Source organism: Sarcophilus harrisii, chromosome 4 (genome assembly GCF_902635505.1).
Source record: "Sarcophilus harrisii chromosome 4, mSarHar1.11, whole genome shotgun sequence".
In the NCBI taxonomy this organism is placed as follows: domain Eukaryota; kingdom Metazoa; phylum Chordata; class Mammalia; order Dasyuromorphia; family Dasyuridae; genus Sarcophilus; species Sarcophilus harrisii.
In genome coordinates, this window is record NC_045429.1 from 34969066 (window position 1) to 34995632 (window position 26567).

Genomic DNA, 26567 nt, shown 5'->3' on the forward strand with positions numbered 1-26567 from the left:
GCAGAGGGTCAGAGAATTCAAGTGATTTTCCTAAGTTTACATATCTAGTTTGTGGAAGACCTGAGACTTTGATGCTTTTAATATTATACTTGAAGAAAACTGGTCTTTAAGAAGAATGAAAGGATGCGTGTGTGTGTGTGTGTGTGTGTGTGTGTGTTTGGTAGAGGGCAGAGGGAGGGAGTGAAGAACAATAAAGGGAGAAGGCAGAAATGCTCCAGGTACTCTTATAATAATAAAGGCAAGAATCAATGAGGGTCTCCGAATCAGAGTGGTGATAATGGAAATATCAAAGACTTTTGCTGACATAGCTTTTTATAACTGACTAGATAAGTATATTGAAGGTAGAATGGGAGAGAAGTCAAAGCTAAGTGAGGTCTGACCCTGGGAGTATGATGGAGCCATTAAGGAAATAAGGAAGTTAGGGACAGGTATAGGGTTTAGGGTGGTAGAATGTGGAAGGAAGGGGAGACTGAGCAGATTTAACATCAGAGAAATTAAACCATTCACCATCATTTCTCTTCTTTAAATCTATTTCATTTAGTTATGTATGTGTATGTGTGTGTGAGAGAGTGAGAGAGAGAGAGAGAGAGAGAGAGAAAATCTCTTGTTTGTACATCACTTTTTTCCCAATATCCATACCCTTCCAACTCCACCCTTACCAGAGGAGATGACATTTGGGGTTTTGTTTTTAAGTGATTCTGGAAAATTGGCCGAAGACTTAAGGTGGATGGTATATGTAATGTATTTATCTCTGTTTTAAGAATAAACATCACTGAAATTGAGAGGCTTCTCATCATTTTTAGCACATATAACTGTTACTGGTTCCTTATAAACTCTCAGTCAGCCAATTACCGACAAAGTGTAACCTTCCCACATAGACCATTCTTAGGTCTTGACTCACATTATTTCTGACATCTATCAGAACCTGTTATGTGAAGGAAAAACCCAACAACCTCACCACAGTAGTAGATGGATCACCAACAGAGAACGATCAAGCTCAGTTATCCGCTCTCTCCAGGAGCATCTGGAACAAAGGCAAGTTGGCTCCCATAATACTTTCTATTGCCCATTTCCAAACTCTCTTTGGTTCTGTCTTATTCATATAAATCCCAAAGAGCTCAGTACAGCAGGAAAGGTCATCCTAAGTTTGGCAATACTTCTAACACCGTTTCTACCTTCTTTCCATCCCAGCTGTTACAAGTTGATTTAAACTGGCTGAGCTACAGTAACATCACCATCCCAGTAGCATGATGGTAGCCTAACATTTCAGAGGCCACTTGGAAAAGATGATGGGAATAGCTTTGGAGGCAGGGCAGTACTGTTTGGAAGGAAACTTGTCTCTAGAGCAGAAGACAAACTCATTTTTTGTGGCATGACCCCTCATGGCAGTCTGGTGAATATTCTCAGAATAACATTTGAGTGCCCCAAACCAAAAGGTAAGATAGCAAAGGAAACTGAGGAAGCTGAAAAAAAAAAAATTATATTGTGTCCCAAAAGTCTTAGTGCAGTTTTAAGCTTTAATAGGTTCAGAAGAATAAATGGTACAAAGTTCCAAAAACATCATTTAAAAGAATAATTACTTACATTTCTTTGTCATCTAAGTAATTCTGTGGATTTTTATGAATAAATTTTTAACTAATATAATTTTCTGGATATTTTCTCAAACTGGTGGGTTACTAAAGGGGATTCATTTACGATTCATCTGAATCTGCATGAACACTTTTTCTAGGCCCACATCAAAACTGTCACATGCACATCAAAATCTTGTTCAGTGTATGATCTTAAGCCTGGGATTACATATATATATATATATTGGCTGAGGCAATTGGGATTAAGTGACTTGCCCAGAGTCACACAGTTAGGAAGTGTTAAATGTCTGAGACCACATTTGAACTCAGATCCTCCTGACTTCAAGGCTGGTGCTCTATCCACTGCGCCACCTAGCTGCCCCACTAATGCAATTCTTTGAGTAGTAATAACTAAGAAAACTTTTTACAAAGTTCAAAAATCATCTAGAACAATGTGTAATCTAAAATGGTAATGACAATGACTTTTATTTGTTCAAAAAATTTTTTAAAATTTGAGTAACCAAAATTATCCATTGTATATTTTATGATGTGTTCTCTCTCTTATCTGCTCATACATTCTTCCCTTTTCCATCAATCTGACAGGTAAACTGTTTCTTGTTTTTCTAATTTTATCATAAATCTTTCAAAAGTTTAAAATTTTAAATAGTTAACCTTTCAAATTTGTTTTGTAAGTTTGTACTTTTTATTACTTCTGACATTACTGAAGCTCAAAAGTACACTAAGACTTTGAGAAATAAATACTATACAGTTATGAAAATACTAGGATGATGTTGATGATGCTGAGCACCCAGGTTAATAACTCCTGACTAAAGAGAGAAATCAAACTAACCAATGTGCCTAAAAGACAGAGAGAAGAGCATGGCAGATGTTGTTGCTGTCTCCTATGCCTGAATATTGGTGCTTGCCATCAATTCAATTGTTTACATCTATTAGTGATGACGTGTAGAGCCTGGTTTCAGCTCATTCTGTTGATACTTGATAAATGAATCAAGAAACATTCATTAAGCAGCTAATATATGCCAGGCCCTGGATAACTAGACCTGCTGGACTGAAAAAGGTCTTCTAAATTGGAGATGGGCATTCTTTCGGAAGTGTCCACAGCCCAGCCCTGTTTGTTAGGGAACTCATAATAAGAAGGAAATAAGAAAGCGATGAAGTCATATAGGAAATCTCATTATGCTATTTTCCAGAGAACAGATTTTTAGCATTTACCATTAGAGTGCAGTAGGATTTTTGAGTCAAAGGATTATAAAATTTAGAGATAAAAAGGACCTTAAAGTGTAAATTCTTAGATGTGTTGTTTCTCACATTGAAATGTTGAGATAAGGGATTTTCCCCCCTGCTTGTCCATATTTTAGCACAGTGCTTTGGACACAGTATGGACTTATTCCATGCTTTTATTCAATTTAATAAGATAAAAGGGACCTTAGACTGTAAGTTCTTAGATGTGTTGTCTCTCACATTGAAATGTTGGGATAAGGGATTTTTTCTGCTTTTCTATTTGTATTTTAGCACAGTGCTTTGTACGTTGTATGGACTTATTATTCCATGCTTTTATTCTACTCAATTCATTCTTTCATTTTCATTCAGAGGAATTATTAATAGAATAGGATGTGCATGTACATATATAAGAGGCAATGTGATCTCAAATCCAACTCTCTTATTCCGCAAAGGAAAAGCTGGGGATACAGAGGAAAAACTTACTGGATTTCAAAAGTGTTTGCCAAAAGTCAGGAAAAATACATAGAATTCTGAAGACATTTTATTTTCAGGTAAGTCAAATTTAGAGTAGTTAAAAGTAGATGCTGACTCTGGTAAAGATAAAGGGATCATTTTCCGTGTTACTATTACCAACATCAATCTATGACCAACTTTCATGAAAAAAAAAAAAAAATGTGAACTTAAGAGACCTAGGCTCATGATCTCTTAGTCTCCTAGATCATTGTACCTGTTTCTAGCTCAATCCCTGAAGCCAACATCCTCCCATCACCCTGACCCTGTAGAGGTAAGACCAGAGAACTGCCTCTGTAGGGGCTATAGCCACAGCTACTTAAGACCCATAAAAAAAATATTCTCAGCACCAAAGTCCTTGATGCTGCCAAATTGTTCAGCATCAGAAATGGATATGATTCTATCAGTGGAAATGACATCAAAGAAGAGTCAGGACCATCTGCTTTAATATTACATCCTTAGTATCTTTCCCATCTGACTTGCAACTGATACCTCTTATATGTATGATCTCCATTACAACACGAGCTCTAAGGGAAACAGTTTTGTATCCCAAGTACTTTGAACATCAGAAGCCTAATTAAAAATTTTTAAATTCATCCATCTGGAGGATTTGTTAATGGAGCAATGATCACGTGCACTTAACATACATGAAAGGCAATGTAGCCTAGCGGATAGAAGATCTACCTTGGAATCAGGAATTTCTGATTACAATTCTGGCTTGGACATATACAAGTTAGGTGACCAGGTAAATTGTTCAACTTCTCCATGCCATTGATAATTAATCCTCCAAGTAGTAGACAAGTAACTGATTGGTAAAGGGGATTTTCACACCAAGAATACCTGATGCCAGTGGATAGTATAGGTCCCAAACTGCACATATATACAGTTATATAATTTTCCATCAGGTCTTATATATCCCATTTGAGGTTATCAGCCCTAATGGCAGGATTCTTTTGTACTTGCTCTGTGTAATGACCCTGAGTACTCTGAATTCTCAGACCTCCCAGAACCTAGTAGAATTCTGGGTTTAGCTAACTCAGTTTCCTCCAGTCATTCTCACTTTCTCATGAGTAGGAGGGAGCTTTCTTTTGGGACTTTACCATGTTGCTCTTTAAGGAACAGTCAGTTTTCCTGGATGCCTTTGATACTAAATGTTTCTACCCTGTGAAGCCTTTTAGATAATCCCTTAAGCTTCTTGAAATATGCTTTGCTAAAACTGACTTTTTAATTAACTCCTTCCTATTTCTTTTCTAGATTTCTAATAAACAAGTATTTTATTTTTACTGAGGCAGTTGAGGTTAAGTGACTTGCCTAGGGTCATACAGCTAGGAAGTGTTAAGTGTCTGAGACCAGATTTGAACTGAGGTTCTGATTTCAGGGTTGGTGCTCTATCCACTGCACCACCTAACTGCTCCCAACAAATATATATATTTTTTAAAGCACCTACATGTATACTATATGGAGATTTGAAGTCAAAACCTAACTAGTCTCTGCTCCCCAAAATCTTACATTCCATCAGGGGAAACAATATGTACAAGTGGAGAGGTAGAAATTGTATATAGAGATAAAAGATGGGGAGTATTAATTGTGGAAGGAATTAATAAAAAAGTCATGTGAAAGATGACCCTTGAACTGAGTCCTGAAAGAAATTACTTACTCAACAAGCATGCTGTGCTAAGTAATGGGAGGGAGGGAGAGAGGAAAGGAAGGAAAGAAGAAAAGGAGTAAGAAAGAAAAAGAAAGAGAAAGAGAGAGAGAAAGGCCATGGGTTCTTAGAATATTTACATTCTAATTGGGAGAGATAATATGTAAATAATGAGGTAAATAGATTCTCCTTTCTCCAAGCCCAGATGCTTTATCTACTGCATCATCTAGCTGTCCCTGACCTTAACATGTAAATAATGAGGTTCATAGATCCTTCTTTTTCCAAGCCCAAAAGCTTTATCTACTACTTCACCTAGCTGTCCCAGACCTTCCTTTAAAAAAAAAAATCACTCAATTAGCTCATATATTGAATGGGGAAAAAAAATGCCATGACCTAAAAGTAATCCTCAGTCAACTATGGGTACTTGTGAGACAATAAGACATCCTTTCATTTGGGAGCTAAACATCTTTTGGCCCTTTTCTCTTGGTCAAATTCAAACACTACTCAGTCAGTTTTTCCCTTTGAGATAAATCCCTATTAAGGGTCCCCTTATCTTTTCTAATTCAGTGTTTTCCCATCTGCCCCTGAGTTGCATCTCTAGAAACAAATTAAGCTGTCTTTATTCTTGAAGTGAAGACTACATATCTCCCTTACCTAACCAACTCTTCTGCTCACTGACCTTCCTGCGTCTCACACTTCCTATCCCTAGCTTCAATTTAGGATCATAAAAAGATGATCGAGAAGGAGCTCTAAAGATCTATTAATTGTATGTGGCAATTCTTTAGTTAGTCTGTTATGCCATATTAGTCATAAAGCAAAACTTCCTGTTTTTTTCATTCTCACTGTTATTAGTGGAACAGTTTATTGAAGTTTTTGTTCTTTTCCCCTTCCTTTCTCTCTGTCTTTTTTTCAGATCCTCCTACTTCTACTAATAAAGTTAACTGTTTTTCTTAGGTCTCCTATTTCTTAGATTTTAAGCACATTCAGGCCAAATTAGAGAGAAGAGGAAAGGTGTTATGGAAGAGATCTTTCACAAAGGGACAAACAAAGGAAGGATTTCCTATTGATGAGAAGTGCTCCAACATCCCTATTTGCAGATGATGTCATACTAATTGTATCTAGCCTGGGAACAATACTCTACAGAAAAGGGATTAGTCTTTTTCTCCTATGTCCCAAAGGGCAGCATAAGGAGCAGTGGGTGGAACCCACACAGAGCCAGAAGTTAATTATCTGTAAGAAAAGCCTTCAGAACAATTAGAGCTGTCCCCAAAATATAATATGCTGCTTGGGGAGCTAGTAAGTTTACCATCACTAGAGACCTTCAAGCTCAGGCTAGAGGACCTGTATTTTTAAGATTTGTGGTAGGGAAGGATTCTTTTTTTCATGTCCCGGTTGGGACAAGATGGCTCATGGGAAACTTGCATGAGGCTATCGTGCAGATTTTGTCATCTGTGAAAGCCTCCAGAACTCCAAGAAGTCCATAAGTACACAAGGGACTGGTTTAGCTCAGGATCAGTGAGTGGTGAAAAAAACATGAGAGGAAAGTTCAATTTGAACAGTTCACAATATACAACCGTTCAGTGAGAAGTCGATTAAATCGGTCCACAATCTGTTAAAATGTGAGGCTATCTTGGACAAGTGCTATAGACAAATGGCAAATGGGTCATGGAATGGAGGGCAAAGAAAAAGGTACTTGATATGTGTTTTGGAAATTGGGCTATACTTTCAATGAGACTAAATTGCTGACTGCTGGAGAAATCTGTTTCTCACATTATGCTATCCCATGGCTGAGAATCTTACTAACCCAAGAGCTAATGAAGAATGAAAAGAGGTAACTCAGTAGATACGGGAAGAAGTATGACAGACACAAGCAGACTGATATATGACATCAGTGCAGACAATAAAAGTTGAGCATGGTCAAAGGTGGGCCATTCCTGGATCAAGGAGAAGCAAAGAAGAATCAGCTCAAATGACCCTTGGGACCCATTGGGAACCCCCAAATGCTCCAAGAACAAAGGCTTGGCTCCATAGTGTTGCATAATGCATTCCCCTCTATAGAGGCAAAACAGTAACTATTTCCCAGGCTAACAAGATGCAGAAAGGTTGTTCTGCACAATGGAAGGAGTGACTTCTTCAATAATACTGAATACTTTTCAACCCAAGATGTATTTACTTAGTTGAACAATTTACTGTTCACTTATCTGTTGATTAGATCCAAGATGCTGCACTAACCTTTAATCATACAAAAAAGAAAAGATAAAGTAGTCCTTGCCCTGAAAATACCTATGATCCTTTTGTGTGGTTTATAGCACATAAACAGAGAAGTATAGAGCAAAGAAAATACTAATATCTAGAGGGCCAAGAAAAGTTTCTCATTGGAGGTAGTACTTGGGCTAGGCTTTGTTTGCTTTTTAAGACAATAATATTTTCTCCCAATCTTCCAATTGAAAATACAATTTTCACATTCATTAAAAACTTTTGAATTCCAATATTTCTTCCTCCTTCTTTCTTCTCACCCCCCCTTCTCCTGAGGTGGTGAGCAATTTGATATAGGTAGGTGTGCAATCATGAAAAATATATTTCTCTATTAGTCATGTGGTAAAAGACACAGACCAAAAGGGGGAAAAATATACACACATACACAAAATAAAGTTGCAAATATTATGTTTTGATTTATATTCAGTCACCATCAGTTCTTTCTCTGTATGTGGATAGCATTTTTCATCATGAGTCCTTCGGGACTGTCTTGGATCATTGCATTGCTGAGAAGAACCAAGTCACTCACAGCTGATAATGATACATGATACAATATTGCTGTTACTGTATACAGTTCTTCTGGTTCTGCTGTCTTCACTTTCCATCAGTTCATGTAAGTCTTTCCAAGTCATGTAAGTTTTTTTGCAAATCAACCTTTGAGATGGACTTTTAAGCCAGAGCTTTCTAAAGAGGCAGAAGTGAGGAAGGAGTATATTATATACCAGGCATGGATGGGAGAGAATAGAGATAGTTTAAGGGTAGTTAATGATAATAATAATAACAATAACTAGCATTAATATAATGCTGTGAAGTTTACAAAAGCATTTTATATATGCCATCTCAGTTGAACTTTACTACAACTCTGTTAGATAGATCATATTATTGTTCCAATTTAACAGATAAGGGAACTCAAGAGTTTAAGTGACTTGCCTAGGATCACACAACTAGTAAGTATCAGGATTTGACTTCAAATCCTCCTAATTTCAAGTTCAGCGCAATGAAGATGGTCTCTAAACAGCAGGTGCACCTCCAGAAGCATCATTCCCTCCCAAGAATGCTATAACATTTGACTGCTATTGGCTTACTAAATAAATAATATACATTTGTATTGTAACCCTGAAGAGGATACTACATTGCCAAGGGAGCTAAATGTTTTAAGAGTAACAAAACACATATTAATCTTTGGGGAGTACACCTCAGAGAGAAAGATTTTGATTATCAAGGATATTTAAATAAAAACCATAGGCATCTGGGGAATTTGGGTTCCAAACAAACTCACTACTTTATTCAAATTAATGGGTGAGGAAGCACAAATGGAGGAAATAATTCTCAAAATACAGAGAAGGGAAGCCTAATTTATGACCAGCAATATCCACAGTTTATAGAGACTTGTGCTCTTTCTCTCTCTTAATAAGGTTAAATAGGGACAAAAATATTGAAGTTTTTTTTTTTCTTTCATGAGTTATTCATTCATCTAATATTTGAGTGACTATATTGATTTCATATATCTTTGAGCCATGACTAAGGTGGAATAGCTGGGTTTTTGCCCTAGGGTACCAAAAAACAGGGTGTTAAATGATGATTTTTAAGAGATTGTGCAGTTTGAAAAATTAGTTATATGTTGACATTTTCATTCTTTTACCAAATCTTAGCACCTACTTAACAAGAATCATTTTTTAAAGCTAAGTTAATAAGCAAATAGCCAACTTCTTTTGACCCTTATCTAACACATGCATACTAGGTGAGCTCTTGTCTGTCATCAATTCTCTTTCCTTCTGCCTGATGGCAACTAGTATTTCCTTTTTTGCTCAAAGTAATCTGTTATGATTGCTTCTTGTATTATTTTCACAGGGTGGTCAGATGCAATGGATAGAGTACCAATCCCAGAATCAGGAAGACCTTAATTCAAATGCAGCTTCAGATACTTACTAACTGTTCGATCCTGGGCAAGTCACTTAACCCTGTTTGCCTCAGTTTCCTCATTTACAAAATGATGGCAAACTTCTCCAGTTATTTCTGCTAAGAAAACCTCAAATGTGGTCAGAAAGAGTCAGATATGACTGAAAAATGACTAAACAAATCTTAAAAAATCATTTTCACATTGTGGTTTACAAGTTTATTTGCCAATAAGTACTCTTGTTGGGGAGGAGTTGGCACAAAATTGCAAAATCCCTGAGAGCTGGGATTTCAGTTTTGCTAACTGATGGAGTTTGTTTTGATAACTCCAGCACAGTGCCTAGCTTATAGTAGTTGTTTATTCTTCCTCTGAACCTCTCTGTAATCAATCCCATTCTCTTCCAGCCTTTTGCTGTTCACATTCTTTTAACTCCTCCCTTTGGTTAGATTTTTTCCCAGACATATATGAACATGCTTTAGTATAAAAGCCTTTCCTCAACTCCTGATATTGTATTCAGCTACTGTCCATTTATCTCCTCCAAAATTCACAGAAAAAAATAGTCCTTCTGTTCCATCACTTTCCACTATTCCCTTAATCACCTAAATCTGACTCCAATGCTCATCATTCTCCTAAAACTGCTCTCACAAAGGGCATCCAAATCTCTGAGCTCATCAACTTTTTCCCACTACCTACTTTTCTCTGACAGCAATATTTTTATCGGGGCTACCACTATTCACCTACTTGAAAAGTTTGGAATTTCTGGGTTCCTTCTTTCCCACATCCTATATATCTGACAGCTTCTTTCCCATTTGTTTACTCATATCTTTGTCCACTACCACCCCTGAATCTCTATGCCTCTAAAGGTTCTTTTTCCTTTTAAGCATATAACACATTTACCCTGTAACTTTAAAAGCAGCAAGCCTGTTAGCGATCTTGTTCACGTTCCTTCTGTTCCTATCTCTGCTTAAAACAATACTTCAATGTGATCTTTTCTTCCTTTTCTTTTTTGGCTACCCTGTCTCTAGTCTTCCATTTCCCCTTCCTACCACCCCTAAATGAAAAGAAAAACAAGGTCCTTATATCCAACATGCATAGTTCAGTTCTACTTTGGTCCTGTCCCAAAATATGTTTTATTCTGCATCTTGGTCTCATCACTTCTGTCAGTAGGTGCTACCTGATCTGTTACAGACCAGAAAACTTCGACTCATCCATGAAGATTCTCTGACCCTTTTCCAGGCAACTCATCTCCTCTCATCTCACAAAACACTTTGTTTATAAATACCTTAAACTCTTATCATGCATGTAACTAAACATAATTCAGTTAAAAAATGTTTTTAATTGTGTGCTTACTATGTATATTTATATCATGTATATTATCCTACATATATATATGTATATACACACACACATATATATATATAGTGTCCTTACTATGTAATTTATTACACTATTTAATACACTATCCTAAAATCAAGGACACAAAGACAAAGCCAAACTATTCCCTAACTTCAGTGAGCTTACATTTTGCCATCACTTCCTTCTATGAAGACTAGGACACAAAGACAAAACCAAAATATCCCCTAACTTCAAGGAGCTTACGTTTTGCCATCACTTCCTTCTATGAAAACTATAAATTTTATAAGAGCAAGATCATGCCTTAGTGAACCTACTTATCTTACTCCTCTTCCCTTTACTTAGCATAGGATTCTCTCTAGAGCAGTTATCTATTAAAGATTGGTTGAATTAAAACTCATAGATACATGCAAAATAGTTGGGGGGGCATACTAGTTGGGGGACTAGGGACCAATTAGGATGCCATGCCATTAGAATAGAAAATATACTATTTTTTTCTCCTAATAGGGTGCTGGTATTCAATTCAATTAATACTGACTGATTTCCAAAGTGCAGGGCACCATGCTAAACCTGAGGGAAGATACACAAAGAAAATGGAAAGGATAGGCCAATGGTGAATAATTCTGGGGAGTGATAATTATGGTATTTCATTTAATGCTCACAATAATCCAATAAGGGAAATGCTATTATCATCTCTATTGTACAGATGAAGGAACTGAGACATCAGAAAGTTCACTGACTTGCCAGAACTACCTTTCTGACCTCCTAAAGAGTAGCAATATATCGCACATTTTGACAAATGACAGTATTACATAGCTTAGCAACTGCTGACTATTTTTATGTAAATTTTAAAATTTTAAATGATTTGCCAGAAGGATCTTTCTGGCCTCTCATAAAAGGAAGCATTTCATTGCTTATTTTTACAAATGACACTATCATGTATCTTAGCAACTGCTGACTATTTTTTTTTACATACATGGCAACAGAAGACTGAAATGCTGAAAGAATATTTCATATTCAAAAGCATTCAATTTCTTCAAATGAGATTTTCAGAGAATTGTGAGCTAAAATGATTTAACATGAATTCAAGAATTAAGGAGACTAAAAATATGGCAATTGAGATGGGGTTTAAATGATCCAATCATCAACTGAAAAAATAAAATTAAACAAATAGCTAAATAAGACAGATCTCAGGTGTTGGTACAATTTATCCAGGATAGCCATTTTGAAATTTCCAATTTTTAAAGTACTTTTAAAGTTTCAGAAATATGCACAAAGTTGTAAAAACTACCTGTTCGGTGACATATTTAACTCTTGGTATGGCAAAAAGGTAATGAAAATTGAAATGAAATAATCAAGAAAATTTTTATAAGAATCAAGGCTTAAATCAACAGAGAAAAACACTTGAAACATCTTAGATTTTGTAAAATGACTTAATGATGCATCAGTCCCAAAACTGAATCACTATTTGTGCTGATTAGTCATCAAGCTGTGAACATATACAATATATATTCACACATGTAGAGCACATAGTAATAAAGGAAGTATCTATGACTTCATCAATGTGGGAAACTCCCTTCACAGATGGCCACTCTTGAGTGATATAGCAGATGTCTTATGCAGTTGCTAGTGAAGTAGGATTCCAAGCTAGGTCTTTCTGATTTCAAGCCCAGACTCAATCTAGTATTCTGCCTCCACCAGCTTGCTGTTACATAGTAATGATATGATCATATCATACATGTAATAAGAATAACAAGACAGTTTTGAGAGCAACATTTTAAAATTGACTTCACGTATAAAATGACGTATACAATTAAAAATGACTGTGCTGGAGTTATCAAAACAAACTCCATCAGTTATCAATTCTTTAGATACTTGGTACAATTTGGAATCAGGAAGACTCATCTTTAAAAATTCAAATCTAGCCTTGGATACTTGACTAACTATGTGACTGAGCAAATCACTTAAGTGATTGCCTCAGTTATCCTCATCTATAAAATGGACTGGAGGAGAAAATGGCAAACCACTCCAACATCTTTGCCAAGAAAGCCTCAAATGCGGTCATGAGAAGCCGGACACAAGTATTTATGACTGAATAACAATTTGAACAGCTTAGAAATTTAACTGTTTTGCATTGGGATCATGATTTTAAGGTTAAAAGAGACCTCAAAGGTTCAAGCAGTGCTAAAACCAGCTCCCTGCAATGCCATTTACACAAAAAAATTAATCAGAAGTTATTAAGATACAAGATACATCATTTGAAAAGTAAACCATGAAATACTGTCCTGAATGCAGACCAGAAAGTACTTTATGCAAGTTATTTCAACAGGTGATGTGACTCAACAAGGTCACACAGTTAAATAAGGAGCAAATGCAACATTTGAATCCAGGTCCCCAGGACTTTCCAGTGCTTTCTTCTTTGTACCACAGTGGATGACTATTCCAAAGTTTTGGAATTTGGGGACTTTTTATTTTTAAGATGAGCTTCCCATAAACATGAATCATTGATCTACTGTAGTAACTAATAGGTCACAAATCTCTCTGAAAGCATTTTCCTTGTGGAATATATTACACCAAATATTAGCTTGTCTGGAAAAAAAGACTCCTACAAATTAAAAAAAAAAATGCTTATGACATTCCTTTAATCGGCTTAGTGCCAATTAAAAAAAATTAGACTGGTTTGCTCTGTGACACATATTTCAACCCAGACTATTTGCAACATTAGACATCAATCCTAGAAAACTTACACTTTTTTTTTTTTTTTTTTTTTTTTTTTGGCGTTTTTCCCCCCTCTAGCCTAGATTTTAGCCAGGGTATTTAATTTAACAACTGGCCATAAGCCCATAAAGCTTCTCTTCTACTCTCCCACCGTCTAAAGCAAGACATTTAAAATATTCCTTTAGTACAAATCTGATCTGCTATTTTTCTGTTTCCACTAAGGTATATATAGACCTCAGCAAAACTTCTTGGACCTCAGCAAAACTTCGAAAGTACAGCCAACTTTGTATTTCCCAAATCTCATTCATTAACTTGGCTTATTTTGTGTGTTTTGCAATATATCTAGACAAGAGCACAACTTTTGCAGATACCAGTACCTTACCTCTCCTCCCCACTCCCACTTCCCAGTATTTGCAAATAGACTAGATAAAAGAAGTGGGCGTGTCGAAGTCTAGTTTCTTTGGAAATAGTTTATTTATTGGGAACCATTGATAACAAGGTGAAGATTTCTTAGCAGTCTTAAAAAAACCCCAAAAGACATTGATATGCTAATTAAGGCCTTCAATAGTCGAGACCTGCATTGACCACTCCCTTTCCCCCAAAGAGCTTGAGCTAAAAAGAGATCATTCTTTTCTTATACTCCCAGACTTCCAGGTAAAATTTAAAAGCCTAAAGACCTCTTCAGTACCTAAAGTTTTGCACCAACATTCTGAAAGACCCACACGGTGGAGGGGAGGAGGGGAAGGGGAGAGAATTTAGGATGGATATAGGTATGCTCTAAAATTGAGCCTGGTTTTGTGAGGATGACTTGGAAGTGGATTCAAAAGGAAAGTACAATTGACTAATTGCCTTTGGAACCACATTTTTACTGGGCTCTTTAGAGAGAACGATTCTTTAGAAGCCACAGAAAGAACAAGTTAGAAGCAGGAGAAGGTTTGAATGGGTTTTCACAAGCCTGGAGGTTCCGACGGGAAGAGGTGAGCAGCCTCTGCCTCGGAGCACTGGGATGCCTCCCCGCCCCCATGGGTCTGGCTACCCCCTCTTTCTTCCTGATCGTGAGGAAGCTGATGAACAGAGAGACATCTCTCGGACACCCCTTGGCCGTCACAGATTTTTCATGCCCACCTCTCCTTCTCTTACTCTTAATGAGCGAGTTTCAACTTCGGGCTTCGCATGGGTGTGGGGAAAGGCTGAGAGAAAGGAGTTCTTTTTCCCCTGAGGGATGTGCCCAAGGTGAGCCCTAAAGATGCTGCTAATCTCTTCTCCTCCCTGCCACCGCCTTTTTTCCTCCTCCATCTTCCAGTTCCCAGAACCTGCAGCCCAAGAGCAGAGCGCAAGCAGGTTGGGGAATCGGGGGCGCCAGCCCCGCCTGGGCGAAGGGGCGAGGCCAAGGAGGAGGTTGAGGCCAGCTTTTGGAACTGCCACAGTGGGCGGCTGGCTGCAGCTGCGGCACAGCCACAGCAGAGAGGCTGGGCTGAGGATGGCGGTGGCAAGCTGCTGCCGAGAGCCCCAAGCAAGCGGGGAGGAGGAAAAGGAAGAGAGGCGGTGGTGGAGATGGTGGCAAGTTCTTGTAGTAGTCACACATTATAACGGAGCCCCGTCACCACCACCTTCCTCCTCCTCCTCCTCCTTCTCCTCCCTCAGGCTTCAGAGCCAGGAGAGGGCGGTGCTGGGGGTGCTGGAGCTGGCACCACTCACCATCCTCTCCTTCCTCCCCACTCCCACCTCCGCTGTCCCCCACTGGCCCTGACAGCACCCCACACACACACATACACACTCCCCTCGCCTTTACCTTTGGGTCCTTGGACGGGCGGGAGTGCTGATGAGGCGAGGTGAGGGCGCTCCGAGCCGGACTCACAGGAGGCGGCTGTCCTCCAAGAAGGGAGGGCCGTCTGTGGGGCCACGGGGAGGCCGCCAAGGAGCTCGGTTCATGGTTTGTCTCGGTGGTAGCAATGCGGCGGAGGCGACAGCGGCGGCTTCCTCCTCCCGGTTCTGAGGCAGGACGCAGCTAACGCCCCTACCCCTTAACAGCCCTCCCTCTCCTCCTCCTCCTTCTCTTCTTTCCTTCTCCTCCTCCTCCTCCTCCTCCTCCTCCTCCTCCTCCTCCAGCTGAGGCTGCTGCTGCTGCCTCTGCTGATGAAGCAGCCTTCAGCGCCACCCGGCGCCCGGCCCCGTGCCGCTTCTTTTTTCTTCTGCTGCTCCAGCTGCTGCTGCCTCTGCTGCTGCCGCCGCTGCCGCTGCCGCCGCCGCCGCCGCCGCCGCTACCGCTGTGATTCCGTTGCTGCCCGGGCTGCCGCCGCCGCTGCGGCCAGCACCGCCCAGCGCCCGGCCCCAGGGAGGGCGGGCCGCGCCTCCCGCCCCTTTGCCCACCCGCGGTGGCGCGCTGAAATCAACGGGACCCACTCCTGAGCTCTGGCCGTAGTGACGCAAGCCGGTGATCTGGGGGATGCTTCCCGCTCTCTCCAGCACCCCCAGCTCGGAGCTGGCAGCGGGGTAGGCGATGGCCGTAGCCCTATGGGGCTTTGGGCTGGACGGGCGCGAACCCTAACTCCCTGGCTGGAGTACCCCCTCTTTCCCTCCACGGGGTGGGGGATTGATTAGACGGCGGCTGCTGGCTGCGCAAGGTCCCACATCTTCAAACAATGCTAGGAAAAGCTGGGGGCTCTTTTGGGCGGCTGAAACACCCCTCACCTCCCGCCTCTCCATCAAACCGAAAAGCTTGGGAGGGAGAAGCTGGGGTTATAAATAGCCATCCTAGGAGCTCCTAGCACTATCCCGGGGATGGAAAGGGCCATAATCTAAATGGCCATAATCTCTCCTCCCTCGCAACCCCCTCCCCCCCCTTCTTTGCCTTCCTTTCCGTCTTGGCCGAGCCGGTGCCCGGGAGAGAAGGGTTAAGAAGGGTAGGGCCCAGTTGGGCCGAGATGTTGGAGCAGAATGGGAGGGGGTGGGGAGAACTGCAGTTTCTCCCCCCTAAAATCCCCAGTCCCAGGTAGTCCCTCCCCGACGGAGAGCTATAAACCTATTTAATTGGCTGGTCGCTTCCCTCGGACATCCCCACACGTTCCCCAAAGTTGCTGTTAAGAGTTCATTCACTAATTTACTATCCGCAAAACCAGGTTTAATCTTCCAGCTATCTGACCCCTAGCAACGTCAGGGCTGTGCGTATTGGCCACTTGGAAAGCCTTTCCTCCTCTTTGCTCCATTGTCTTTCCTTCCTTCCCAGGTTGTTTTTCATCTTTACGGCCGCCGTCTGCGTGGAAAGTCTTGGGTCCAAGCTGCAGACCTGGAGAGGTTATTAGGAGACACTTCTTTCTGAGTGATATCAAAAGAAAGATTCCGGAAGAATAAAACAAATAAGCAACTCTGGCCTGACAAAGTGGGTGGGAAATAAATTCGTGCCATCAGGAGAGTTATTAGGAAGCAGACCCCCTAGAAAATAGGTTCCACCTCCTTTTCCTCCCTCTACTTCGGTCTCAGGCTGGATGAAAATTATTCAGTATTTGTTCGACTCCTTTTAAAGCTTTCTGGCTGAAGCTCCAGCAAGTCACCTTCTATTAGTCCCTTTTTATGACTCCATTATTTTTTCCAAAAAGTCTACCTCGAATGTCCTTAAGAAGGCTCTAAAGATGTCTAACCCCAGGCTTATTTATTAGCCAAGCTGCCACAGAAAGCTGGACTTCCTTTGCCCAGCATCTGAAACAAATTCCCAAGACAAAACAGATGAAGGCGGGGAGCATGGGGGGCGGGGCTTACTAGAGGATGTAACTATGTAAAGGAAAAAGAAGATATAGACATTGATTTGGAAAAGACTGTTAAAAGTCATTTAGTCTAGACCGTATCCTGACAAACTACGTGTGCGCTGCAATACCCCAAGACTAACCCTTAGAGAAAGTCCTTAGTTCCCCTGGGGCAGCTGGCTGTACTCTAAACTAAGAAATTGTTTATCAGACCAAGTCTGCCATTGAATTTCTGCCTTCTTGGGTCAGCCAGAATGAGTCCACTGGCTTTTCACTGTATAATACAAGCACTTGAAAGGCAGAGGTTGCTTAGATCTTGTCTTTCAGTTCACAAGGCAGAAATCAAGAGAAAGAAATAAGGAAGGAGGGGCCATCTCAGGCAAGGGGCACAGCCAGTATAAATATTTAAGAGTGGAAAGATCTCACAAGTGGACATTTTATAGATGCTTCCTTGAATTGAGTTCTGCCCATCAGTCCTTAAAACACTTGAAGGACACTGCTGATCTGCCCACATCTTTTCTTCTTCAAGCTAAACATATCCACTTCCTTCAGGTGGTCCTCCAGTAGATAGTCTCCAGTCCTTCCTCACCATCCTGGCTCGAGCTCCTCTGGGTGAGTCCCTATACTGGTGCCTCTTCTAAAATGAAATCCCCAGAACTGGAAATATTTCACTTTGACTGATGGACTTGGGTATTTGGTCCATGCTGGGCAAATTATAGATCTAAATGATCTTCCTAGAACATTGGTCTAATCATGTCACTTCCCCCAGTCACTCCTAGTGACTCCCTCACCTTTCAGATCAAATATAAAAACTTCTGTGGCATTCAAAGTGTTTATATCTACTGTGAAGAGACTTTGGACTCATTCTAGTTGGCCCCAGAAGGCTTTCTTCAAGCCAGCTAAAATCTCATCTTGTACAGGACACTTTCAATCTCTCTTTGTTCTAGTCCCTTCTTTATGTTGATTTTCTCCATTTTATTCTGTGAATTCTTGTCCCCCCCATTGGTCATGAGCTCTCTGAGAGTAAAAGTGTACCCAGAGCTTCACACAGTGCTTGACACTTCATTTTTGAAGATGATCAATGACATCATAAGTGATGTCTTGATTTTCAAATGAACTGCATTTAAGTGAAGCAGTTGTGAAGAATCATCAGCCTCAGTCTCTCTTCCAGAGTTATTGAAGTCGAATGGCAAGACAAAAGTTGGTGGTCCAGAATTCAGTAGCTGCCCTTTGGAGTTTTTGATGTATGACCAAGCTTGCTCCACAGCACGTTCAATCATTTTCATGGCCATTGGAACAAATACTTCTCATTCACTCATTCCATCAAATTTTCACACACTTGGGGTATATATCCTCCTAATTCACTAACAGGTTTGAGGCCCACCAGTTACCTTCAATCTAGTTTATCCCATCTACTGAGAGGGTTTATTAGGCTGTGTCTGCTATGTATGCTACAGCTTCTTGGAATCACAAGTGAGAGTTAGATGGCAGGTAGACACCAAAGATAGACGAGCAGCTTGAAATGGGCTCAGCAAGCCCTCATGCCAGAGGTGCTAATCCATAGGTGCTTAATAAATATTTATTCACTGACTGAAGTCATTAGATTAAAATGTTCTTATGTCTTCTGAGGCAGCTCCACTTGGTAGGAACATACCTAGGGCTCCAGAGGTCTATTATTATGTTCTCTTTGCTCTGCTTACTATTTACTAAATACTTATTGACCTCTGTCCCTTGAATAGTGATGATGTCTTATCAAAGATGAGGTCTTGTCAAGACTTTTACTTCTGGCTTTTATCTCATGTTAACGGCCCCAGAACCCTGGTGACACTGAGATGCTTGAATGATTGTCCAGCCACTATGGACTCCCTCAGGTTTTTTTGATCTAGGGAACTAGATGGCACAGTTCATAAAGGGCTGGGTTTGGAATCAGGAAGACCTGAGTTCTAATGCTGCCTCAGGCACTTACTACTAGGGCTTCTCTAAGCTTCAGTTTCCTTATTTGTAAAATGGGGATCATAATGTAATGTTCAGACTAGCTCACTGTAGGAGCTCGATACTAGTTCTTGATCATAGAAGATGAGTGAAGGGGTGAAACTCGCATGAATGGTCAAACATGGAGACCATTTATTCCAAATTCTCTCAGCCTTATATACCCTAATATCCTTACAATAACTATAGCACACGGCTCATGCACTAACTATATGCTGTATATGGCACCACATAAACAACTTGTTATTGTGTGTAAATGTCTCTTTGCCACTTAGTATAACTCTGCTTTAATTACAACACAGACTTCTCAGGAAGGTGAAACTTGCTTTGGCGGGTGTAGGGAGCCAAATCTGACACTATCAGCAGGGTTCCTTTACTGGACTAAAGGATCTTATACTTCCTCCGGGGTTCCCATTATCTGTGGCTTGCTACATCATAACATCTACCCTCACTGGATGTTGTGAGGATCAAGTGAGATAACATTGTATACAGTGCTTTGAAAACCTTAATGAGCTATATTAATGCTAACTGTATTGAATTGTTGTTGGTAGCTGGACAACTATGTATACAGACACATGTTGTAACCATTCAGCTGAGAACCACAGCACTATCAAAGGATGCTTAACTTACCAATTCTTCATACTTGACAACACCTCCAAAGTCCAATAAACTACCTCTCCTCTCTTGATATGAATGAAGTTCATTCAAAGTCCATACTTGGCTGACCCTCCTTCAAAACCTCTTCAATTAGGGAACTGACCCAACCAAGTGTTTATTTTCATCTACAATGTCTCTTAGGTTCCTTGGCTTCCTTCAAATTTCAGCTCAAATCTCACTTTCTATAGGAAGCCTTTACTAATCCCCATTATTTCTTGTGCCTTCTCTTTCCCAGTCCTTTCCAGGTTATCCTGTACAAAGTTTATTTGTACATAATTTGAATGTTGTCTCCCCTGGAAGCTCCTTGAAGACAGAGATTTTTTTTTTTTTTTGCCTTTTCTTAGTATCTCCAGTATTTAGCACAGTTATTGGCACATAGTAGATACTTAATTAATGTTTACTGACTGATTGTATTCCTATCCACAAATGTTAATTCTCCTCTTTCAACTGTTCCTCATATTCTGGATTAAGGGTATAAAAGTGTGTCTTCCAAAAGCACAATTTCCCACACAAACTGAACTGACTGATTATTGCCAGGCCCAAGTTCTACCTCTTTTCCACAGCACAGAAAAAAACTAACAACACAGTGTTCTTTCTACTACACGATGCTGGCTCCTTGCAATGGAGGACAAAAAAAATAAGCTGGTATTTATTTCCTGGTTGGGCTCCTTCAACCATACCTGGAAAGATGCCTTACTCAAATGAAACCGTTGGCTATAGAAGTGACAAATCAACCCAGTTCTGACCTTTAAATTTAAGCCTCCCCCCCCCAAAAAAAAACCCAAAAACAACCCTCTATTCCCTGGAAAAGGATCTGATCATGTGGTTGGATATCAGGGATAAAATTGGAATCAGGGAACACTGGCATGGGGGACTCTCCTGGATTTCCCTTGCAATATTACTCTTAAATAAAATTCTGCAGCCAATGTACCTCCAGTGCTTTCTGGCAGCACCCTTTATCACTGATTACTGACACAGAAGGCCACTGTAATCTAAGACTTACTGATACTGAAAACATTAGCTATAATGAAGACAATTTTCAATACTTTGATAGCAAATTTATATTTTGATAAAATATTTGAAACTTGAAACCTTTTCCTATTGACACATATTTCCAGGGATACTTTATCTTTATTGTTTACTGCTCTACAGTTAGCAGTGGCTGCCATTGCATTAGTTTTAATTTCTCTGTGAAGGATCCTTACCCTCCTCAAGTCTTTGTGTTAATTAATAGCCTGTGTAAAGGAACCCTTATAGATTACTGGAAGGAAGGGAAGGAAAGTAGCTCCTATTTCAATGAAGCCTATAGGCAGATTCATTTTTAAGCAAAAATCTTTTGTGACAGGAATGTGCAAATTAGAGACTCATATGTGAATTCTTCATTGTAGTATGGATATGGGAACTCCCTGCACCATGACATAGAACAGAGCTAGACAGAACTCTTTTAGAACACTTTTAGGATTTAGTAGATAAAGTTCAGTTTTCCCAGTCTCAGGGAGATTAAGGAACTTGTCCATGGTCAAGGTGAATTTGAAGTGAGGTCATTGTAGTGTTGTTGGAAGGCAAAGCCGATAGAGTTAGCCCTGAAACCAGGAAGACCACAATACCTTAGATACATATTGACTATTCTGATTTCAGGCAAGTCACTTCTCAATGTTCTATAATATCTATAAGATATTGATATAGAGAAGATTTCAACCCACATTAGTAAAGAGAATTTCTTCACCTAGGAGTTACTTCCACCAATGAAATCACAAGTGCAGTCCCAATTTCTAGCTGTAAGATCATAGATACAGAGCTAAAAGAGACTTCAGAGGCCACGTGATCCAACTCTCTCATTTTACAAATGAGGAAACTAAGTCTCTGAGAGATGACATGGAAGAGAACTCAAAGGAAATTTTTTAAGTGGAGGCAACTTGGGTGACACAATATGAGTGATGCAAGACCTGATTCCAAATTTAGCCTCAGATATTCACTAGCTATGTGACCTTAGGCTTCTTCACCTGTGAAATGGGAGTAAATCATTGCACTTCCCTCACAAGGCTGTTAAATGAAACAACATACATAAGGAATTTTTAACTTTGAAAACTATGTAAAGTACTTTGTGCTATGTGAATCCTACTATTATTTTTTAATTAATCATCAGGGTACCATGCTTCCTGACTTCAAGTGCTGAGCACTACCCACTCTATCACACTGCCTTTAAGTGACAATAACATGTCATGAATAGTTACCTCTTATTTAATCTGTTGTTGGTTTGAAAAATTTAAATATACTTCTACTGTGGTTTCTCTAAGAGCTAGAAAGGAAGAGAAACACACATGTGTATCTATATGTATACACATATGTACATGTAAACATGCACACACTTGTATATAAATGTAAATATATATTTACATATATACACATGTGTATGTCTGTTTACCTAAAAAATAGTGTTTACTTTTTCGAGAACAAATAGAGGATTGAAAAAGAAAAAAATACAATATCACTAGATAATAGACAAAAGTGGAATGAAACATACATTTTTGGATATAATCAGTGTGGCAGGTTTATTTTACTGGACTAGGTTTATTTATTATAAGGAGTTTCTTTTAATGTTCAATGATAGAAGTGAGAAAGAAAACTACGTGTAGCTATTTTTAAAAGCACAATTAGGTAGGAAACTTTTCAAATTGGTTCTGATTTGATAATAAAATCCACATTCTATGTTTGACTTTAAAACTCTGTACACACCCAAACTACAGAGGTCTTCTAAATCACTCAAGCACCAGATTCCGGAGGAAACCAGTGTTAAAAGTAGATTTCTGGATGTTGCTAACAAATAACCATTCTATCCTTTCCCTGACATTCATTTACTACCAAGGGTTCAAGGGTGATTAAACCTTTGACTTTTCAATCTAGGATTTTTCACTAGCACTTTACTGCTAGACGGCAGAGTTAGGGGAAGGCATGGACCCAGAACACCAGACACAGTTCTCCACAGACAAAAATAGGCTTCGATCTGTCTCTTTGGAAGGAATAGCCACATCAGTTAACCATAGATGTATCAAAGTCAATCTTGCTCATCGTACTATTTTAAAACTGAAATTAACTGGGATTCCTTTGTAAAATGTCGTTGACCATGCCTGGTGATAATAACAAAACTAACACCTCCACCCAACCCATCCTGTCTTACATCCTCTCTTGCTTATATATTCTGAGACTCTTTCTGCGCCTGTGGGTGTGCCCCTGGTGAAAAGGAGCATGAAGTTGCTCTAAATTCCTCTTCTGTGCAACATGTGCACCAGTTAACACTTTCTCAATCAATATTGAGCTAAGATTCACCTTTTTGCAAGTTTTGAGTCTGAAATCCTTGCTTTTAAAAGTACCAAGTGAGGGCATGGTAAGAGATTCTCTAGAAAACTTTCTGTAAACTAAGTGGCCTTAGAGGTGAAAAGCCCTGCCTTGAACCTAAAATAACAAAGCTGGTTTGGTGCCAGAGGAAAGGGTGGTGCCTTGGGCCTAAAAATAAGCCCTCCTAGAGACTTTACTTCTAATTCTTCTGCAGAGAGCAGAGTGCCTTTGCACACTGAGAAATGAGAGGGTTGGTTGTTCCCACTTGCATGCTAGGCTTTTCTCCAGGCAGGCAGACAAGGTTCACTTTAAATTTGTGTTTGTGTGTTCCACAAGGTTCCTGAGGCCCTTCCCCCAGCAGTTGGAGTCAGTCTAGCCATCCCTGTCTTTCACAATATGGTATTCATACCCCGATCATGCTCCCTGAAAGTAGCTCTTGTTCTCTTGTAGTTTACTGAAAGCAGGACTCTTAATTAAAAAGATCGCAAGGGAATGGCTGCTCTGGGCTTTGACAATGGCAGGCGAATAATCTGGGAAACTAATAAAGCTCTCTTGGGGAGAACATCGCACACATCCCAGGGATCTATGGCTTACCTTGTAACCAGATCTAAGAGGTAACAAGAGGATCTTAAAAAATGAAAGTCACTCCAGCTTTAAATCTTCTAATTATTACATTTAAGTAACACTGAGCTTTGCGTTACAATTCAAACAGGCCTTCCTGTACTTCTCATGGACTGACACCCAGACCTAGAATTGCCTTTCTCCTCAAACCTCTTCATATCAGAGTCCCTTTTCAGACTTAGGTGTCACTACTTAAAATGGATCTTTCCTGATCCCCAACCCGATCCCCATTTCTCATTGCTTTTCTCCGAGAAATCATTTCGCAATCGTTTTACATTTTGTTAGTAACCTCATACCAAACTTCACAGGCTAGAACAATGCAGGAAAGCTTTAAAGACCTGAGAAGAGGTCTACTTTTAAGATCCAGAGAGTGTTTTTGCTGTCTCCTTTACTTCTGAGGTGTGGCTGTCACTGACCCTGGATGGAAACTTTAGTGGAAGCAGTATTATTGTGACTATTCTCGTTTCACACATAAACTTGACTCTACTCTGGAAACTTACCTGTAAAAGTTCTTTGTTTTAGAAAATAATTATCAACAAGCCCAACTATGCTTTCTCAAAACTGAAAACAATATATATTTTCTTGTACTCTTCTAGTTTTAATGTTTCTTAATTTTATCGGTTTAACAATATTCTTCTTTAGCACAAAAGAAAAAGCAACAACTCCGAATACTGATTTAGCTTTCCCAGCACTGGGAGAAGGGGTTTCTCTTCAAGACTTTTGGCTCTTTTTCTTGGAATTTTTTAGGAAAGCAAGGGAGTCACCTGACTCAAAATGAGATCGCCTCATCACTAGCTTAGAAGCCAGTATTGGTGAGCTGGCTTAGTTTTAATGGATTCTTCATCTTTATTTTTTGTTAGAAACAATGGCTCACTGGGTAAGGAAATGGAGAAAGCTCAATGTATTTGAATGGGAAAGTGATTGTTAATGTAACCTGTGACTAGCCATTGGAGGCCCAGTCCTGGGAGCAAGCACATTTTGTTTTTCCTGCAGAAAATTTGAGTGGAAGCTTGATGAACCTATTTATGGAAATACATTGGTGGAACAGTCATGGAAAGGTCTTTTCAAGACAGAGCATGCACAGAAATTCATTGACTTGTTTCCCATTGCTTTATTAGGTGATGAGATAGAGCTGCTGAGCTGGAACTGAGTATGCTTATAAAAAACATGGACAGACAAAAAATCTCTGTCTCTCTGTCTCTCTGTTACAGTCTCTGTTTCTATCTCTGTCTCTGACTCTCTTTCTCTCTGCCCCTCTTCCTCTCCTCTCTCTCTCTCTCTCTCTCTCTCTCTCTCTCTCTCTCTCTCTGTCGTCTGTCTCTTTCCCTTACTGACTAGGTGAGGAAGGCAAAATGCTCTTAGCAGGTGGCAATCCCTTTCTCACTTGGTCACCAAGTATCCTCAAACAAATACATTGTACTTTTGTTTCTTTTCTGTCTGATGTGTTTATTCTTTAATGATCATAGGTTATCACGAAAACAATGACATTTTGAGCTTCAAAAGATAACATCACTAAAGGTACATATAGGAATCCGGAATAACTGAATCTGATAGCCAGTGTAGCCTGGAGGAGTGACTTTTTTTGCCTTAGCTCAGAAGTAAATGAAAGGAGGGCCAGTACCCAGTAGAGAACACATTCTCTACTGAAACTCTGCAGAAACTGAGATACTAGAGAAGAGTTGGCCCTTTGCTTTATGAGGAATATTTTATAAGTTGAGTCTACTCTCCCTGGGCACCAAGATGTAAAGGAGAAAGAATGAGTGTATATCCTTCTTTGTTTTGCTGAGACATTTTTATACTTCTGGGGTTGCTATATCTTCTTAGTAAACAGCTCTTTGTAAAAGCTAACTGACGTAAGTTGTTCATTAATTATACCAAGATTTGACTGGTCAAAATAAAAACAGAGTAGTAATCTTTAGAGATCCAGTGAAGGGTGTAGTAGAGAAAGCTATCCCCAATTCTATGAGGACAACTTCTAAAATCCAAAGAAGGGGTTCTAGTAGCAGGTTCTGGGAACTGGACCTGCTGATATAAGTGGAAGAAGGAAATTGGGAAAATGAACCCAGAGCCTATTTGCTACATAAAAATTAAATTAAAAAAAACTTTTTAAAAATCAGTGTCAGATATACCATATTCCAACTCAAAAATTTCTCAGTGGTCCCTTATTGCTTCAAAAATAAAATAAAACTTCAGTCCGCCATTCAAAGTTCTTCATAAATTAGTTCTTACCTTCAGTGGTCATTTAAGGGCCTGATCCCAATACTGATTAGCATGAGAGCTTTAATCTGCTTTATTTTTCTGATTTGCTCTAGATTGCTTCTCCTTAGACAGCCTATTGGTGGTCCTTCAGAAGGTTTACCATATGAGTGCTGGACTTTACCTCTCCTGGAGCTCAGAACTCCTGAGCTCAAGTGATCTACTAGCCATAGCCTTCCTAGCAGTTAAGACTACAGGCCTCCACCAACATACTTATTCTAATAAAACTATAGGTCTCCCTCTTCCATGAGTCTTCAGGTCTGGATTGATTATTTTCCTCATCTCTAACTACCAGTTCTTTCAAAGAACAGCTTTCTCAGCCTTCTATAGGTCATCTTTCTGAATCTACTATCCTGCCTTCACCCATTTGCCAATACTCTCTCATTCTGAAATTATTTTGAAACAGCATTGACATTGTAATATATTTGTTACACACATTGTGCAATAGAATTCATATATCCTTTGAGATCAGGAGCTGTTTTGTTTTCTTTTGATCTTCTAGCTCAGTTGTACATAGCAGGTGCTAGGTTCTTGAACTTAATAATTGTTTAATAAATGCTTTTAATTTATTAATTTGAATTGACATGATTATCAACACCCAACAAATAGAACTGAAAGATTGACTTACTTTGGGGGTGGTCCCAGAGTCTAGAATTAGGATTAATTACTCAATATTTCTCAGAAGCAACTTATCTCTTCATCATTTTTACTTAGAGGTGGAGTCTTCCCTTTGGAGTCATAACAAAGGCTTTTTTATGCCTTTGCTCTTTATTTTCAAG

General features: G+C 39.6%; 1 protein-coding gene across 2 annotated transcripts in view; it reads right to left on the reverse strand.

The window, feature by feature from the left end:
* The window catches only part of LRRC8C (leucine rich repeat containing 8 VRAC subunit C), a 109439-nt gene that overhangs the window by 79190 nt on the left and 3682 nt on the right, over window positions 1–26567 (reverse strand). Inside the window, exon 1 of one of the 2 annotated variants that reach the window (XM_031969352.1) lies at window positions 14982–15267. The exons of the other annotated variant lie outside the window; for it this stretch is intronic. The gene's annotated coding sequence lies outside the window, so the exon portion shown is untranslated. Of the gene's footprint in view, window positions 1–14981; window positions 15268–26567 lie in introns of those variants that run through there. 2 annotated transcript variants of the gene reach the window in all.